The sequence below is a fragment of the Chlorocebus sabaeus genome, chromosome 26, assembly GCF_047675955.1.
Source record: "Chlorocebus sabaeus isolate Y175 chromosome 26, mChlSab1.0.hap1, whole genome shotgun sequence".
NCBI lineage: Eukaryota > Metazoa > Chordata > Mammalia > Primates > Cercopithecidae > Chlorocebus > Chlorocebus sabaeus.
Window position 1 is genome coordinate 18,797,264 of NC_132929.1, and position 6,000 is coordinate 18,803,263.

The 6,000-nt window shown below is 43.6% G+C and overlaps 1 protein-coding gene across 1 annotated transcript in view; it reads right to left on the reverse strand.

Moving 5' to 3' along the window:
* TTBK2 (tau tubulin kinase 2) overlaps window positions 1-3,423 on the reverse strand; it is a 180,339-nt gene extending 176,916 nt beyond the window's left edge. The window contains exon 1 of the mRNA XM_008016878.3: window positions 3,074-3,423. The gene's annotated coding sequence lies outside the window, so the exon portion shown is untranslated. The remainder of the gene's footprint in view (window positions 1-3,073) is intronic.
* Between the last annotated feature and the right edge of the window lie 2,577 nt (window positions 3,424-6,000).

Below are 6,000 nucleotides of genomic sequence, written 5' to 3' on the forward strand. Positions count from 1 at the left end.
TAAAAATCACCTACTGAAAAGATGAAATTATCTAGCAAAATTGACATTCAAATTATGTAATAACATAATTTCAATCTGTACTATAAACCTATAGTCAAGAATCACCAGACTTTAATGAGGCAGTTTTGAGTAGTAATATGTGTTGTTCTTACGCTCAAACTTTAGTTCTAAAAAACTGAATTTTTTCATATGAACTTAAGGCTCTTTCACCAAATATAGAAGTATGATATTAAACTTAAAAGCATTCAGTATTTTCAGCATAAAAGGTTCTATCCACTGAAGCCTGGGGAAAAAACTTCCACTACCACACATTGTTTACAATATGCTGGATGACCAAAAAAAAAAAAGACTAGGAAATAATGTATTTAAATTCAAAAATCCATAAATACTGAAGGTATACTGCAATATTACTAATCAAATAAACAGAAATAGCTCCAGCTACATTTTGAGTGTCTCTCAAAAACCTCAACAAGAGCAAAAAATGAATACATGACTACAGTAATTTTGAGTAGCATACCCTCAAATTGAAAAGACTATTTGCTATATATTTATAAAAGAATATTTCCTATAGGAATTTTTTTTAAGTGTGGAAAGAAGTAAGCTATAGCTATATTTTCCATAATTCTCAAAGACTTTTTATTTTGCTGATCAACTCAGTTCTTACTAGTTCAATAATGATCATAAACACTTTCCCTTGTCATAGATTTTTATTTATTTAAGAGATGGGGTCTTGCTCTGTCACCTAGGCTGGAGTGCAGTGGAGCAATTACAGATCACAGCAGCCTCAACCTCTGATCCTCCCACTCAGTCTCCCTAGTAGCTGGAACCACAGGTGTGAGCCACCATGCCCGGCTAAATTTTTGTTTGTTTGTTTTTTGTAGAGACAGGATCTCCCTGTGTTACCTTGGGTGGTCTCAAACTCCTGGGCTCAAGTGATCCTCCTGCCTTGGCCTCCCAAAGTGCTGGGATTACAGGCATGAATTATTGTTTTTTTTTTAAAGCAGCAAACGTTTATTAACTCACGCAGTTTCTGAGGATTAGAATCTGAAAGTGTCTCAGGTAGGTGGTTCTGGCTCAGAGTCTCTCATGAGCTGCAATCAAACAGTCATCTGGATATATGTTACTTTTTAAAGTCATAAAGCATATAAAAAAATTGGCTGCCCCCAACCAAAGTGAAATTTAAATTCCACGATCACAGCTAACTCGGATCTGTAATATTCATTTACTGTGAAAACCCAATAACTTATTGTTGCCATATTTTTAATGCACTTTTTAGAAGTAAAATACCTTCAAAAATTGTCTAATTTATACAAACTTCCCTTCTAGTATTACATCTAAAGATATTTGAAGCCCCACATAATTGAGTTCAATTTGCTAAAGCAAATGAGGTCTAACCTCATGAAGATTTCCTGAAGTATTAAAATAATCAGCACTTAAAATCAAAAGAAGATATAAAAAACTGAAGTCATATATAATGCAGTAGAGAATTTACTAAATTATGTATTAACCATAGTACAAGATAATGAGCAAGATATATTATTCTCAGTCAGCCCCCTACCAAAGTACAAATTTGCATCAACTTGACATTACATATTAAATTAATGAAGTTATGGACTTTAATTTCTTCTACGTGTCTAAAACTGGAAGAGGGGAAAAAGCATTTCCTAACATTCTATCATAAAAGAAAAATGTTAGAGAAACTTTCCTTTAAAACCATGCTTCATATGTCCCTTTCCGAGTCTTGATAAAATGTTATCATATAGGAAAACATAAGCTTCTAAATCAAAGATTTCCTTCAATGTTTTCAATTTGCATAGATCACAATATAACATACACTTATTATCTGAAACTTTTTTGACTTCAGACAAATGCCTCAAGATTAGTCATATTAAGCTGTATTTGTCATCATTACTGCTTCTTTAAAAAAAAAAAAAAAAAAGGAAAGAAAGCCAGCAATACATACCATTCAATTCCCTCGATAAGTTAAAATCATTTCCCCCCTCTATCCCCAAATGGACGTTATTCTATTCTATTTAGCCAAAAGTACACAGCCAACATATCTTTGTGGTATACTGTGGCAAATCAGGGTTTAGATACCAATGCAACTGTTATGAATGGCTCAGAACCAAACATTGTAACAAAACACACTGAGTGGATCCTCCCTCTGCGTGTGTGTGTCTACATGTGCCCATTCATAACATGACCCTCCTACACACACAGAAACTCAATTTCTACTGAATAACAAAACATCTTCACATTATTAAAAGTGTATAATAAAACTGTCCTCTTTAGGTTCAAAGAAAGAACAAGTTCTAAAGTGATGAGAGAGAAGAGTTAATACCATCATTGCTGCTACCCATCAACTTTAATTCAAAGTACAACTCAATGTCATTTTTACCTCTACTGTAGCCTCGACGGAAACAAAATTAACTTCGCCGTAGGATAAAGTATCCTGGCATCCCAATGGATTATTTACTTCTCTGATTTGACAGAACACATACGTGGGTCTTTTGTCCCTCCCACAGCATCCCAGGGTGTCAACATCATCTCTGTTAAAGCAAATGACGAGCAAATCCCTCAGATCACTACTTCAGCACCCTAGTACAAGAAAGTCGCGGCCTTCACTGTCGTTACAACACAGCAAACAGATTCCGTAGTCCCATATTCCTTTCCATTATAGTTGGGGAGGTGGGTGGGAAATAAGCGCTCAGATTTCCTAGGAATCCTTCGTGTTCGGTGCTGGTACCAGGAGTGGCATAAGTACAAGTGATATGTGGGTCACCCACAGAGAGAGACGCAGAACGAAGCTTCATGACCCTCCAAGTTCAGTGAAGACACCCAAAGCCTCGGGCAAAACGGGGCGGCAGCCTTCGGGGAAATGGGGCAGAACCAGAACGATCTCCGAGATGGAGTGACGGGGTCTGGCACGGGCCCGGGGCTAGCAGCGACCTGAGAGTCCCCGGTACCCCTCCCCTCCTCAGCAGGCTCGGTCACTCGGCGAGGGGTGCGGCCGGAGGAGGGGGTCGGGACTGGGGGAGGGCGGCGCCCTGGGGGGTCGGGGGGTGTGTCCTACCTGGGCCGTGGCGGACGCAGGGGTTTCTGGAGGAGGGCTCTGGTCCAGCTCAGGACCGGGACGGGCGGGGGTTAACCCTCAGCAGGCGGGACCGCCACTGCCTGCCCATCCCCCGCCGCCGACTGCGGCGGGACCCGAGCGCGGCTTCCAGGGCCGGCCGGCTGGGTAGTTCCCTGGGGTACCGTCCGCGTTTACTGGCGGCGGCGGCGGCTGCTGCTGTTACTGCTGCTGCCGGCTCCCCCAAGCCGCTGCTCTTGTGCCAGCACCTGCTCCCCCTCCTGCCGCCGCCGCCGCCTCGTCCCCACCGCTCCCATCGCCGCTGCGGCGACTACTGCAGCGCCCGCTGACCCGACCCGACGTTATTCTCCCCCCTCGTAACCCGACACAGCCTAGCCCACCTGCCCTGCCAGCGCGCACGCCCACCTCTCCGCTACAGGTGCTGATTGGAGAGTGCGTTCCGAACTCGCAGCGTCGGTTGGCTAATCCCATTGCCTATCACGAAGGGGGCGGAGAGTCGGTCAGAAACCGTCTCCGCCCCCCACCGGAGAATTGCCGCTATCTTCAGGTTTGCCTGAGAGGGCGAGTTACCGGGAAAGGAGCATCACAATGGCAGCGCGCATGCGCCTAGGAATTCTGGGCCTCGTAGTTCCAGCCACAGCCGCAACTCCCCGCCTGTCCCGAGGAGAGAAGTAGGGCTTCCGAGACAAGTAGTTTGCGCACATAGGTGTTTTCCTAGCGTGACAGTTAAATTGATTATAGAGGGATGGTTGGGACCCCAGGGTTGGGCTTTTCGGAATAAAATCGGAAATGCTTTGTCACGATACGAAATTACACACTGAGGCAGTCGCGATGAAGGGCCCAAATCGTGAGGCCCTGCAAGCCTTAAGGATCCATCCTCTTCCTCAGCGTCAGCGCTGCCAGGATCCCGCAAATTGGCGCCGTCCCCAGAACCGCCTAACGTGAAGCTAATCATCTTTAGGGGACCGGGGAAGGGCCTTAGGTGTGACGAGGAAAGGAGATGGGCACTTCCATAAATGAATGTCAGCCTAGAGACCGGAGTGTCCTTACGGTTTCACAACCCAAGAGCAAGATTTCATTCCCTCTGTGAAACACCACCAGCTAAAGACTCAGTGAGCAGCCCCAGTGCACACCAGTGTGCGATGCTAAGCAAGTGTATGCGGGAGGTGCTTAAAGCCTTTCAAAGAAAAGCGAGGAGGGCGGAGCAAGGACGCTGTGCAGGATGCGTTGCTATTTAGTGTGGTGTCAGCCGCTTTGGTGAAGGAAAACCTTAAGATTAAGCACCTCTCCCATCTTTGCCCACCAATGTACAGTAGAGAAAACCCATTAAAAACGCTAAACAGCTTTCTTAAGGTTATAAAACTAATTAGTGGCAAAATGAAAACTCAGGTCTCTCATACGCCCCACATCTAATGTCCTTTCTACTTAAGAATCACAATGATCCCCAGGGCTCTGCCATGGATGGAAAGAATGCAATGAATTATGAACTTCATCTTTACTTTAAATCCTTTTCTTCACTCAAGTGACATTGTCATTAAAGCTGAGTAAGAATATAGAAAGGTGAATGACTAATCCTATATTCAGCTTGGAACTGTTCCTATAGAATCTGTTTCTTCTTATTCAGGAAGTGCCACAGCCTCTTGCCATTCTTTTTAAAAACAGCAGGCGTCTCTACTATCTGTCATGTCCAGATCCTTGGATTAAAAGCAGGACAAAATGTATATTAAAGGCAAGTGATGATGCAGCTCATCTTGTTCTATGCAAACATAAAGATGCTGCCAAATTGTTTTTTATTTCTACTGATTAAAACCATAAGTTACTTTTTCCATTACTATGTCTAATAGACTATTTCATTCATTTCAGAATATTGGCCAATCATGTAATTTGAATAAGAAAACATTAGGGTTTCTGTAAATATTTTTCTTTAAAATTAAAGAAGTTTATAGGAGCCAGGCACAGTGGCTAATGTCTGCAATCCCAGCACTTTGAGAGGCTGAGGTGGGAGGATCACTTGAGTCCAGGAGTTCAAGACCAGCCTGGGCAACATAACAAGACCTTGTCTCTACACACAAAAAATTTTTGATTAGCCAGCCCTGTCTCTACTAAAAATACAAAAATTAGCCAGGTGTGGTGGTGTGCACCTGTAGTCCCAGTCACTTGGGAGGCTGAGACAGGAGGATTTCTTGAGTCCTGGATGTCAAGGCTGCAGTGAGCTATTATCACATCACTGCACTCCAGTCTGGGAAACAGTGATACCCTGTCTTTAAAAAGAAAAAAAAAAGTTTATAGGGGAAAAATGTCCAGATTCACTGAAATTAGGCTTAGCAACAAAAGTTTCCCCTTTTCTCTAGTCTTTTCCATTTAAGAATTATTGAGCTGTCCCCAGAGACACTCTTTCAGTCAGGCTAAATGTCAATGTAATATGTTACTCAAGAGCTGGTACTGGAGTTTAGGAATCCCCTTTGAGATATAGATATAGACAGATCTGAATTATATATATATAAAACTCAGATATATATGTATATATCTCTTTTAAGAAATAAGCTGGGCCGGGCGCGGTGGCTCAAGCCTGTAATCCCAGCACTTTGGGAGGCCAAGGCAGGAGGATTCCTTGAGCCCTAGAGTTGGAGACCAGCCCTAGCAACATAGTGAGACTCTATCGCTACAAAAAATATATATTTTTAATTAGCTGGCCCCTGTAGTCCCAGCCACCCAGGAGGCTAAGGCAGGAGGATTGCTTGAGCCCAGGAGGTCGAGGCTGCAGTGAGCTATGATTGCACCACTGCACTCCAGCCTGGGTGACAACACAAGGCTCTGTCTCTAATAAATAAATGTGGTAGCCAGCCTTCCAGATGGCCCCAATGATCCCTACCTCACTTACTCTCGTTCTTATTTATTCCTGTCTATAC